The 13,085-nt window shown below is 50.2% G+C and overlaps 1 long non-coding RNA gene across 1 annotated transcript; it reads left to right on the top strand.

Moving 5' to 3' along the window:
* The first annotated feature begins 2,628 nt into the window (after positions 1–2,628).
* LOC142071424 (uncharacterized) lies at positions 2,629–11,366 on the top strand. Its single transcript, XR_012667454.1, has 3 exons — positions 2,629–2,806; positions 5,925–6,014; positions 8,953–11,366. It is a non-coding gene; the product is annotated as an uncharacterized LOC142071424 (long non-coding RNA).
* Positions 11,367–13,085: the final 1,719 nt, after the last annotated feature.

Genomic DNA, 13,085 nt, shown 5'->3' with positions numbered 1-13,085 from the left:
AGGGAAGCTTGCTCTCTTATTTCCCATGCTATACCCACTTTGTGAATAAAGAAAGGATTTAATCATTTGGCATGGTTCATGTGGAATTAATTCACAAAATAAAACAAGGAGAGGTAACAATGGATCCTAGTGTCTGTCTTATGTTTGATCATTTTACTTGGTGTTGGTCTGTGTCACAACTTCAGCACAGATTCACAGAGTTTAAGGCCAGAATGGATGGCTATGATCCTATAGTCTAGCGTCCTCCAAAATACAGGCCATAAACATAGTATAAGTAGGTTTTTTTTTTTTTTCCCTTTTAAATAGTATGTCTGTCTTGACATATTCAGCTCCCTCCCCTCTTTCTCCAGGCCAGTCTCTGACTGCCACTCCATCCTCACTCCCACTGGCTACTTATCTGGGCAGTGAAGGGGGCCAGGAACAGAGACAGGCAGCAGGGAGACTGATTGAAAGCTTGCAGAGCAGACACGTGTCCCCCATTGGCAGTGGGAGGTACTGGAACTTCACAAGACTGCCAGGAGGCATGACAGGGCTTGCACATAGGTGTGTGTCAGTGAGATTTGTTTTGTTTGGGAGCCCTGCATCTACTTTTATGGGCAACCCTGCTGCTCCCACTGATGTCATATTGTCAATGATAAAACTCTGGTTGACTAAGTTCAAGGGCAGCAGGATCAAGCCCCTGATTTTCACCCAGTTCCTCAGATTGGTTGACGGGCATGAAGAGGTCCATTAAGTTGCGCACAGTCACATGGGGCCTGATCTTGCCCCATTGAAAATAAATAAGTAGTACAGGGTCAAGCCCACACTGAGTCATTGTCTCAGCTCAGTTTGAAACCTATGATCCTCATAGTTTCCTCTCCTTTGTTCTAACCACTGGGCAGTTCAACCTCCCTTATGATGCAGCATTAGTCCTTTCCTCTATACATTTGATTATGTGTCAGTGTCTTTTCATCCTAAAATTGTCATCTATAAGCACATACATATAAATTGTTTTATTTTTACCAATAAAGCTCACAGTCATACTGCCATCACTAAAGGAGTAGCTAAAACATGATGCTCACTAATTATATGTCACTGTTAAGGATAACACATATTCTGAATTCTTAATTAACTAATTAAATACTAGCTGACATCTGTAATTAGAACGTACACCATGCATATGTTTGTCATTAAACTGGTATATAAATGAACCTGCTATAAAGATGAGCTGAGTGATGACAATCAATACTTCTTTCTAAATGCTAAACTCAATTTTTGTGTTTACTTTTTTGGCATAAGTTTGTCGAAAGAAATTACAAGGAATCTTTTATTCATTTTATTGGAAAATTGGTTCTCTGAAAATATTGTAACAAATTTAAAAACGACTATATATCATTCCAAGAAATTCCTTGAATCTGAGCCTTCACAAAACGTACATCAATAAACACCAGTTAGTTGCAAGGGCATCTGTTTTAATCTGAAGGTACATGGGAGTTACACATATTAATCCTTGATGGTTCCAGGCAAATCTAACTCTGAGACAGTGCTGTAGAGCCTGGCACTTATTTATCATTAAAATGTCTTCAAGATTATGAGTTTCATTTAAAAAAAGGAAAGGCAGCATGGTTGGGCAGATTTAGCATGGAAATGGATAATAGGAGTTCCCAAGTTCTAGCCCTAGCTCTGCCAATGATTTATTGTATGACCTCGGCTAAGTTACTCGACCTCTTTGCATCTCAATTTCTGTTTCTGGAAAATGGGGATTGGAATGCATACCTACATATCCCACTGAGATGTTGCAAGGATTAATTATTTAATGTTTATAAAGCACCCTGAAGATGTGAGCTACTATATACTTGCACAGCATTATTATTATTATAATACGTACATATCAAGTTGCTCAATTAGCAGCCAGTATAAAATCCAATCACTTTGGCCAGGATCCACAAAAGGGACTTAAGTTTTACGAAATTCAGACTAACTTTTAGTCAGCTGGAAGATCACAGGAACAACAACACAGTGATCCACAAAGCCTCCACAAAGTCTGAGTTAGATGCCTAGGCTCTCTAAAAAATCAATGTGGAGAGAGAGGCATGTTAGAAGGTGAGCCCCAAAACCAGAACACTAGAGGGCTTCTGGCCTAATCAAATCAATGGCAGATGCTGATGAGAGAGGTGTGTGTGCCAAGCCTTGTCCCTCTCACAGACATAGGTGCCTAAGTCTGTTTTTGATCCAGGAGCCTCCTCCACCTAAATCACATGTAGGGCCTGATCCTGTAGGTGTGCTCAGAGGTTGCCACACAAAACAGCTGGCTTAGGGAGAGGAGGAGGACTTACCTTATAACCTTTAGTCCAGTGGTTAGGTCATTTCCTCAAGATGTGGGAGAACATAAGAACGGCCATACTGGGTCAGACCAAAGGTCCATCTAGCCCAGTATCCTGTCTTCCGACAGTGGCCAGCGCCAGGTGCCCCAGAGGGAATAGAACAGGTAATCATCAAGTGATCCATCCTGTTGCCCATTCCCAGCTTCCAGCAAACAGAGGCTAGGGGCACCATCCTTGCCCATCATGGCTAATAGCCATTTGTGGACCTATCCTAAGGTGACCATCCTTCTCGTTTTTAACGGGACAGTCCCGTATTTAAGCCCTATTGCAGGTGTCCCGCCTTTTTTTTTTTTTTAAATGGACAAGTTGTCCCGTATTTTCTGCTCCCCCTGCTGGCCAGTCAGCGCAGGCTCAGCCTTGTCTTGTTTGTGGCCGGCGAGTGAGTGCGAGCAGGTGGTGGCTCCTCAGTGGGAGCACGTGGTGGAGAGGCAGGAAGATGACAGGTCAGGTAGGATGAGAGGCAGCCCCGCATGTGAGGGGCTAGGGGTGTGTGCCACCTCTTGCCATGTGAAAACTTAAACAGGGGTTGTCAGGTGGGGTCTGCACCGATGCTGAAACCCAGCGCCCCCCGTGGGGCTGCAACCCCAATCCCAGGCACCCTCCACGGGGCTGAAGCCAGAGCCGCGGGGGGAGGGACACTGAAGCCCTGATTCCTAGCGCCCGCCGCGGGGCTGCAGCCGGAGCCGCAGGGCTGAATGCCTGAGCCCTGGCGACCTACGTGAGGCTGAAGGCAGGAGCCACGGGGCTGAATCTTGGATCCCCGGTGCTCTCCATGGGGCAGAGTTGGGGGGCACCGGGAATGTTGCCACCCCCGACTGCAGTGCACGTAAAGGGGTATCCCGCGGGCAGCTCCACCCCCCCTCCCTTTTCTCTCTGCCCTCTGGCCAGTTCGGAGGTGGGAAGCGGGATCCGGGCAGTGCGGGGCAGCTGCTCCTCTGGCTGGTGCCATGGAGCAGGCAGCCATGGTGTTCCCTCCTCTCCTGCTGGCTGCTCCTCAGCTCCCAGCCCCCTTTTCTCACACAGCCGCAGCTGGTAAGAGCCATAGGGGTAGGGCTGGCAGAGCCCTCAGGGACCCGGGATTGCTCCCTGTACCTTGAGCTACCCCCGTCCGCACACAGCCCCTAGCTACCCCCTCCCTGCACCCTGAGCAACCCCCCTCACTTCACCCTGAATTACCCCCTGCCCACACACAGCCCCTAGCTACCTCCCTGTCTGCACAGTCTGCACACAGCCCCTAGCTACCCCCGTCCCTGCACCCTGAGGTACTCCCTGCCCACACACAGCCCCTAGCTACCTCCGTGTCTGCACACAGCCCCTAGCTACCCCCCTCCCTGCACTCTGAGCTACCCCCGGCCCATACACAGCCCCTAGCTACCCCCTCACTTCACCCTGAGATACCCCCTGCCCACACACAGCCCCTAGCTACCCCCTCACTTTACCCTGAGATACCCCCTGCCCACACACAACCCCTAGCTACCCCCTCACTTTACCCTGAGATACCCCCTGCCCACACACAGCCCCTAGCTACCCCCGTCCCTGCACCCTGAGGTACTCCCTGCCCACACACAGCCCCTAGCTACCTCCGTGTCTGCACACAGCCCCTAGCTACCCCCCTCCCTGCACTCTGAGCTACCCCCGGCCCATACACAGCCCCTAGCTACCCCCTCACTTCACCCTGAGATACCCCCTGCCCACACACAGCCCCTAGCTACCTCCCTGTCTGCACACAGCCCCTAGCTACCCCCTTCCCTGCACCCGGAGCTATCCCCTGCCCCCAAACAGCCCCTTGCTACCCCCTCACTTCACCCTGAGCTACCCCCTGCCCATATACAACCCCTAGCTACCCCCCTCCCTGCACCCGGAGCTATCCCCTGTTCCGAAACAGCCCTGAACTACCCCCTCACTTCACCCTGAGCTACCCCCCTCCCTGCACACAGCCCCTAGCTACCCCCCTCCCTGCACTCTGAGCTACCCCCGGCCCATACACAGCCCCTAGCTACCTCCCTGTCTGCACACAGCCCCTAGCTACCCCCTCACTTTACCCTGAGATACCCCCTGCCCACACACAGTCCCTAGCTACCTCCGTGTCTGCACACAGCCCCTAGCTACCCCCCTCCCTGCACTCTGAGCTACCCCCGGCCCATACACAGCCCCTAGCTACCTCTGTGTCTGCACACAGCCCCTAGCTACCCCCCTCCCTGCACTCTGAGCTACCCCCGGCCCATACACAGCCCCTAGCTACCCCCTCACTTCACCCTGAGATACCCCCTGCCCACACACAGCCCCTAGCTACCTCCCTGTCTGCACACAGCCCCTAGCTACCCCCTTCCCTGCACCCGGAGCTATCCCCTGCCCCCAAACAGCCCCTTGCTACCCCCTCACTTCACCCTGAGCTACCCCCTGCCCATATACAACCCCTAGCTACCCCCCTCCCTGCACCCGGAGCTATCCCCTGTCCCGAAACAGCCCTGAGCTACCCCCTCACTTCACCCTGAGCTACCCCCCTCCCTGCACACAGCCCCCAGCTACCCCCTTCCCTACACCCTGGGCTGTTTTCAAACTTTTTGAGCTGAAGGCCCCCCCACTTTGAGTTATAATTTTTGGTTGTGCCTCCCTCCTGTCACAGCCCAGACAGGCTGGGTGGCGTTCTGAGGTGAGTCAGGGGGTGCAGGTGGCACTACCTCCGCGGACCCGCCATGTGGAGTTGGTTTGAGCCCTGCTGACCCCTGCCCTCAAAATAGAAGTCATATTACACCTATGCTAGAGGCCACACCCCACAGACACCTAAGACTCCCCTTTCCCTGCTGGGCTCTGGAGTTTTTATAGCATGTTGGTGGGGCTACTGCATGGTTCTGATTGATTGCTGTTGAATATGAGCAATTTTACAAGGTGTTCCATATTCAGTATAGGGAAATATGGTCACCCTAACCTATCCTCCATGAATTAATCTAGTTCTTTTTTGAATTCTGTTATAGTCTTGATCTTCACAACATCCTCTGGCAAAGAGTTCCACAGGTTGACTGTGTGTTTGTGAAGAAATACTTCCTTTTGTTTGTTTTAAACCTGCTGCCTATTAGTGTCATTTGGTGACCCCCAGTTCTTGTGGTATGAGAATGAATAAATAACACTTCCCTGTTTACTTTCTCCACACCAGTCATAATTTTATAGACCTCTGTCATATCCCCCCTTAGTTGTCTCTTTTCCAAGCTGAAAAGTCCCAGTCTTATTAATCTCTCCTCATGTGGAAGCTGTTCCATACTCCTAATAATTGTTGTTGCCCTTTTCTGAACCTTTTCCAATTCCACTATGTCTTTTTTGGGATGGGGAGACCACATCTGCATGTAGTCTTCAAGATGTGGGCATACCATGGATTTATATAGGGGCAATGTATTTTCTGTCTTATTATCTATCCCTTTCTTAATGATTCCCAACATTCTGTTCGCTTTTTTGACTGCCCCTAAACATTGAGTGGATGTTTTCAGAGAACTATCCACAATGACTCCAAGATCTCTCTCTTGAGCGGTAACAGCTAATTTAGACCCCATCGTTTTATATGTATAGTTGGGATTATGTTTTCCAAGACCACCCATTCAAGTTCCCCATCTGCCTGTTGAAGAGCAGGGATTTGAACACAGCTCTGCTGCCTCTCAGGTGAGTGCTCTAACCACTGGGATATGGGATATTTTGATGTGGGGCTCCCTCAGTCTTTCCTATTGCTATTGTTCCACTTTAATTAAATATTCATTGGGACAAAGAAATAGCAAGACACTATTTCTCACTAGAAACTCATCTGAGAAATGGGAAACCTCTGTTCAAATTCTCTTTCCCCATCAGCCAGAGCGGGGACTTGCAGTGGTGGTCTCCCACATCACAGGTGAGTATACTAACCAATGGGCTAAAGGTTACAAGGGAGTGCCGCTTCTCCCAACATTTTTGTGTTGAGTTGGGAAGCCTCTGAGCATGCCTGTTTCAGTCACAAAAGTGCAAAACTGAGTGCAGGTTGAGTTGAACAAATGAAACTTTATTAAACCCTGTGGACTGCTCTGTCCATATGGCTGAGTTGCTTCAAAGCTAAGTCCCCACATTCCCTATTCCACTGGTGTCCGCCTGTCAATAACAACTACTCTAGGGAACATTGGCCCTCTGACTCCAGTTCCACTGATCATGATACAACTCCTGCCAGATCAGGCCCTGCACATGAGTTAGTCAGAGGAGACAGCCAAGCAGGAATTTTGGTGATCACAGTGGCACCTAAAACCATACTGAGACACCTAAGTCTGGTGGATGGTACCTAAGTACCTTGGGAATCTGAGCCTTTGTTTTTTCAGTTATCAAGGAAGGGATGGGATGGAGTCCTCATTCATTAGTGGCTATATCCCTTTCTGCTGTTTGGCCTATATAGTAACCATAACCATTTCTACTATTAACATCTCAGGGAGGCCCTTTAGCTCAAGGGCTAGGGCTTGTATCTTTAGAGCCAGGGGGCTGGCAGAGCTCTGTTCTACATGCTGCTCCATATTGATTAACTGGTAACTATAAATATGTTCCATAAATCTATTCCATCATCTGAGAGAATTTAGTGCCATTCTGGAGTTGAGGATATTATGGTATGCTCGCTATGACAGGGGTGAGGGCAGAATATAAAGTATGCATGTATATAGATGAGATGGTGAATTCATTAAATATCCCTTTACCTCTGTCCTAACACTATCCAATTGAATTAGAAGGTATGGGAAAGCTTCCGGTGGGCTGGGCACTGCAAGATGTTGAGCACTCTCAGCACCCATTAACATCAGTGCAAAGTTGGGTCACTCAGGGCTAGTGTCACAAAGGGGGCATTGATGTTGCAATGCTCAGCATTGCAGCCTCTAGCTTTTAGGCACCCTGCTGCCTAGTGGAATTCACAGCTCTGAATTAGGCCCCAAACAGGAGGTAGGAGCCCAAAAAAGGATTCATAGAAGGCAGTTACTTCGACCAGGGAGTAACCTAAACTAGTCAGTAGGAAATGCTAAGGAGAATGGAAAGCCTAAGCACCGCCCTTCACTGATAGTTGCCTATCTTCGCTTGGGATTCTCAGCTGTGAACCCTTTCCAGGAGTTAGTTGCCTAAGCCATCCCTCTCTCACATGAAAACAGGAAGGAAGTGTGGTGCCTACAATAAGCCCTTGGCTAGTGCCTTTACCCTCAGTGCCTACCCTGGATGTAGGCAAGGCCACTGATTTAAAGGTCCCGGGGATCCTGGCCCCCACTACCACACCAGCGGCTGGAGCCCTAGGCCCTTGAAATCGCCACCAGAGCCCCAGGGCTCCTGGCCGCTGCCACTACCCCTGGGGTTCCGGTGGCAATTTAAAGGGCCTGAGGCTCCTGGCCGCCGCTGCTGCTACTGCACCAGCAACCGGAGCCCTGGACCCTTTAAATTGCCGCTGGAGCCCTGAGGTAGCGGTAGCGGCGGCCGGGAGCCCTGGGGCTCTGGCCCTTTAAATCACAGCCAGAGCCCCGGGGTGGCGCTAGTGGCAGTGGCAGCTGGAAGCCCTGTGCCCTTTAAATCGCCACCGTAGGCCTGGCAGCACGGGCTGGGCAGTGCTGAAGGGCTGGCTGGGAGAGTCTGGCCCCAGCCCTGCCCCTTCCACCCGAGGCCCCACGCCTTCTGGTTGAGCCCCCCCCTCCCCCTTGCTCAGGGCCCTGGCCGCACTGATTACTGGTAAGTCCCTTAAGTTACTGTCACCCCTGGCTTTAAGATAAAAGGTACGATTTTAGGGTGGGATTTTCAGGTGGGGCCCAGCTCTCAATGGGAAGTGGGTGCCTAATTCCCTTAGTCTTCTTTGAAAAACCCAACTTTAATTTAGATATATGTGAAACCCTGCATTCAGGATCATCTCCAACAACACATCATTTATCCTAAGCAACTGCTTTAAGATATGCTGGAAGCTTCCAGTATAAATATTCAGTTTTATGCCTCTATTAAGGAGCAATTTTTCCAGGACCCATGAGCGACAGCATAAGTCAGGCTCCATTGTCTTTTAGAGTTCTTTATAATTTTATGGAGGATCTGGAAGAATTTACAGTATAAGGAGGTTAGGGTGAAGGAGCAGATGCTAAAAATGGCTGAGATTCCATATTCGCTGCAAGATCGATTTATATATAAGTGGGAATGAGATTTAAATGAGGTCACTCCTTTCCCATGGTAAGGAAGGGACAAGAAAGCATGTTGTGCCAATGGCCTCATCTTCATGCTTTCCCACGCACTAAACTATTACATAGGTTCCTTATGCCTCCTATGCCCTTATTTAGAACTGGGTTACAAGTCCTGTTACCTAACTCTGAGATTTATTTGTGAAATTCCTGGGGTTGAAGGGCAGATACAACCCAAAGGTCTGAGAGATGTAAACAGCTGTACTATAAATAGTATGTCAAAAATGGGCCTGAACCTACTCACACTAAAGCCAATGGCAAAACTTCCATTGACTTTAGTTGGCATCAGACTGTGTGCATATCTTTAGTTAGCAAATGAACATCTAAACTGAAAAAGTGTGTGTGTGTGGGGGGAAATATATCCCCTGATTAGATGTAATTTATTATTTTTATTGCAGTAGCATTTAGCCCACTCGTGGACCAGGACCATGCTATTCTAGATACTGAACGAATACAGCACAGAAAGGCAGCGGCTACCCCAGGCTGGAGCACCCAAGGAGTCTGCACATATGCAAGCGTGAGTCAAGCCAGGACCGTGGATCTGAGCCCTATTGCTCTGCAGTGTAGACACAGTCCAGCTTGACTCAGGTCCCTGGAGTCATCCGGAAATGACATATCCCACAATTCCATGAGACAACTTCCTTAGTCTTCTCAATTCCAACAATCTGTAATCCACTCTATTGAAAATGGAAACTCCCCTCCCCTCCTTGGCGAACAGCAGTGGCTCCGGTCAGCGTTAACCCACTCTCTTCTCATCACTGATCTGCAAGCATACTATCAGAGAGACTCTTGGGTTTGCAATGGAAACTGCAACTGATTCAGCTGATCAAAGCCTTTTGCAGAGCAAGCTGCTTCTTGGTCATGGGAGCACAGCCAGATTTTGATGAATCTCTGGTGCAAGTCCAGTAAAACTGTGGACTTCAGCAAAAGCACCAGGAATGACTGTGTGTACCAGCAGATAGCTAAAAAGCAGGTAGCTCTGAAATTTTCCAGGCAGGTGATCAGTGCAGGGAGCATATTTAGAGGTAGAGCCCTGCAAATCTGTGGATATCTGCGGTCCATATTTGCGGATAGTGGAGCGGATGCAGATACAACTGCGCAGGGCTCTATGGATCTGAAGGGGAGACAGAGACGCATTTGATGGGGCCGAGCCAAGCTGAGTCGTGCCTGCCCAAGTCCCAAACAACTTTGGAGGCGCTTTGCCTCTTCCCGGTTCGCCTGCTGGGCAGCTAAGAAGCACAGCCCGGTCCCCAGCCCCATTCGTGGCGGCGGTGGGCGCTTCCTTCCCCGCTGGGGCTATGAAGCCAGGAAATGCATACAGGAAAAAGGAAATCTGATTTCTGACAGAGCCCGGAGCACTTTATATAGGCATACAAAGTCTGCCACCCGGACTGGGAGTGGCGAGAAGGGAGAGTGAGAGAGGAAGCGAGAGAAAGGGGGGAAGGGAGAGAGTCAGTGCCTGATGGGGGATGGAGAGACTGTGAAGTGCCAAGGAGCCGGGCTGCCTGGCTGATGGCTCGGGGAGTGGAGGGATGAAAGTCAGTGAGCCAGGAGAAAAGCAGGAAGCAGGAGCGGGTGAGAAGACCTAGGAGCCCATCCCCATCCTCTCAGGCTGGGTCCCTGGAGGGAGAGCAGGCCCACACGTGCTGGGGGAGGGGGCTCCAAGTGGGGCGGCCTGGGGGCCTCCTGGGCCCTGTCCTGCCCCCCTGTCCTCCGGGGCAGTAGGCTCTGTACCTGACAGATACATGTTGAGTAGCAGCGGCTGGACTCCAGCACCATGTCTCATAGCAGTGCCTATCCTGTGGCATCCAGCTTGGGCAGCAAAGGGGGTGCAGCGTGCTGGGAGCCAGCAGCTAGTGGCTGGGTGGCAGATCAGAATTGGGGCCATCCAGCGGTATGGCCCCCCTCTCCACACCACCCTTTCTCCTCGAGACCCCCACCCCTGTGCTGTTCCTTAGCCCCAGTCCCTGCCCTCACGCTGACTCTTCCCTGCAAGACCCCGACTGCCTCCACTCAATCTCTGCTCCCTTCCCCCCTCCAGACGGCTCGCTGCTGCAGGTATGGATGTGGACAGAGGTAAAAAATGGCTAGCAGATCATGGGTTGGATCACGCTTTAATCCTGGCAGATGCAGATCCACATTTTTGTATCTGCACAGGGCTCTATTTAGAGGCTGAAGAGTGAGTACTGGAAGATCAGGGACAAGTGCATAACTGGGTGCATGACTGGTTGGAAAATTGTTCTCAGAGAGTAGTTATCAGTGGTTCACAGTCATGTTGGAAGGGCATAACGAGTGGGGTCCTGCAGGGATCAGTTCTGGGTCCAGTTCTGTTCAATATCTTCATCAGTTATTTAGATAATGGCGTAGAGAGTACACTTATAAAGTTTGTGGACGACACCCAGCTGGGAGGGGTTGCAAGTGCTTTGGAAAATAGGATTAAAATGCAAAATGATCTGGACAAACTGGAGAAATGGTCTGAAGTAAATAGGATGAAATTCAATAAGGACAAATGCAAAGTACTCCACTTACGAAGGAACAATCAGTTGCACACATACAAAATGACTGCCTAGGAAGGAGTACTGCGGAAAGGAATCTGGGGGTCATAGTGGGTCACAAGCTAAATATGAATCAACAGTGTAACGCTGTTGCGAAAAAAGGAGACATCATTCTGGGATGTATTAGCAGGAGTGTTGCAAGCAAGACACAAGAATTAATTCTTCTGTTCTACTCTGTGCTGATTAGGCCTCAACTGGAGTATTGTGTCCAGTTCTGGGCACCACATCTCAAGAAAGACATGGACAAATTGGAGAGAGTCCAGAGAAGAGCAACAAAAATGATTAAAGGTCTAGAAAACCTGACCTATGAGGGAAGATTGAAAAAATTGGGTTTATTTAGTCTGGAGAAGAGAAGACTGAGGAGGGACTTGTTAAGTTTTCAAGTACATAAAAGGTTGTTACAAGGAGAAGGGAGAAGAATTGTTCTTAATCTCTGAGGATAGGACAAGAAGCAATAGGCTTAAACTGCAGCAAGGGAGGTTTAGGTTGGACAACAGGAAAAAACTTCCTAACTGTCAGGTGGTTAAGCACTGGAATAAATTGCCTAGGGAGGTTGTAGAATCTCCATCATTGGAGATTTTTAAGAGCAGGTTGGACAAACACCTGTCTGGAATGGTCTAGATAATACTTAGTCCTGTCATGAGTGCAGGGGACTGGACTAGATAACCTCTTGAGATCCCTTCCAGTCCTATGTGTAGTGGGGCAACTGCCCCACTCCAGTAGGCAAGGGTTAAAAGCATCCCTGGAGAGGGCTGTGACTGGGAAAAGCAGCCAAGCTTTGCTGACTGGGGAAGCAGCCACAGCTGGGTCCAGCCCCATCAGGGCTTAGCTGGCCCTGATAAGTGGGCTGTGGGCCAGGAGCGTCTCACTCTAGCTCTGGAGCAGGAAGCGCTAGCTGCCTAAGAGGAAGGTACCTGAACTGGAGCAATGCTGGGGAATAGGACAAGGGACCTGGGGAGCTCCAGCCTGGTAAAACCCCAGGCTGTAGGTCTTGGTGAAGGCCTACAGAGGTACTGGGGCTGCAGAGATACAACCTGGGGATAGGCAAAGGCAGCAGGTCCTAACCCCTTGCCAATGATGAGTGGCCATTACAGACTGCAGTCTACTCCAGTGAGTGGGGGCTAGATGACTACTGGCAGTAACCACTGGCAAGGTGGGTGAGAGGGTTGGGGGTTCACCTGGGAGGGGAGACCCAGAGTGAGGGGGTACTGCTGGGGCAGAACCCTGAGGTAAAGGGCACTGGGGTCCGGGAGGGACATGGGTCCAGCAGCAGAGGGAGCTCCATATGCTGGAGAGCTAATTCCCAGGATGACCAGCAGGAGGTGCTGCGCCAGTGAGTCGTCGCTTCACTACACTATGATTCTATCATTCTATGTTAAAGAATCCCGGCCTTGAGCATCTACATTGTATTTTAACCCCTCTGTTAAGGCTTTCCTCATCTGTGCTCGAACCTAGTGCTCTGCCATCCACACTGAAGTGCTCAGTCTTGAGTCAAAGTAACATATCCCAGTGTGTCCCCCGCCCTGCCCCCCGAAATGTGGCTGTTCTGGCCCTAGAACTGTGTTGCACTGTGGGAAAACTTTACTGCCCATCCTGCACGTTACAGGAAGTTTGAACATCCCACCAACGCAGCCTGCCGAGCAGTCATTTTTGGTCTGTGGGCTCCTGGCTACCCCAGCCAGCCAGAGGATGTGCCTTTTGACAGACTTCTCTTGCTTGAGCGTTCGTTCCTGTGTCAGGAAACTGGCAGAGGATCTGTGAGGTGCTGGTGGACATTTCGGCAGCATTTTCTGTCCCACCAAAGGTACCTGAGGGAGCTGCAGGAGGAGGCAGAGAAGGGGATACCCTGGCATCACAGACTCTCATGGACAGATGTGGCCCAGTATAATTGCTATTGCCACTGATCCCCCCCTATGTAGATCAGTGTTTCTGGTGCTGGGCCACAAGCACAGACTGGTGGGATCACATTATCATGC

This window comes from Caretta caretta, chromosome 3 (genome assembly GCF_965140235.1).
Source record: "Caretta caretta isolate rCarCar2 chromosome 3, rCarCar1.hap1, whole genome shotgun sequence".
In the NCBI taxonomy this organism is placed as follows: domain Eukaryota; kingdom Metazoa; phylum Chordata; order Testudines; family Cheloniidae; genus Caretta; species Caretta caretta.
Note: the sequence above shows the minus strand (reverse complement) of the source record. Positions and strands in the feature narration are given on the sequence as shown.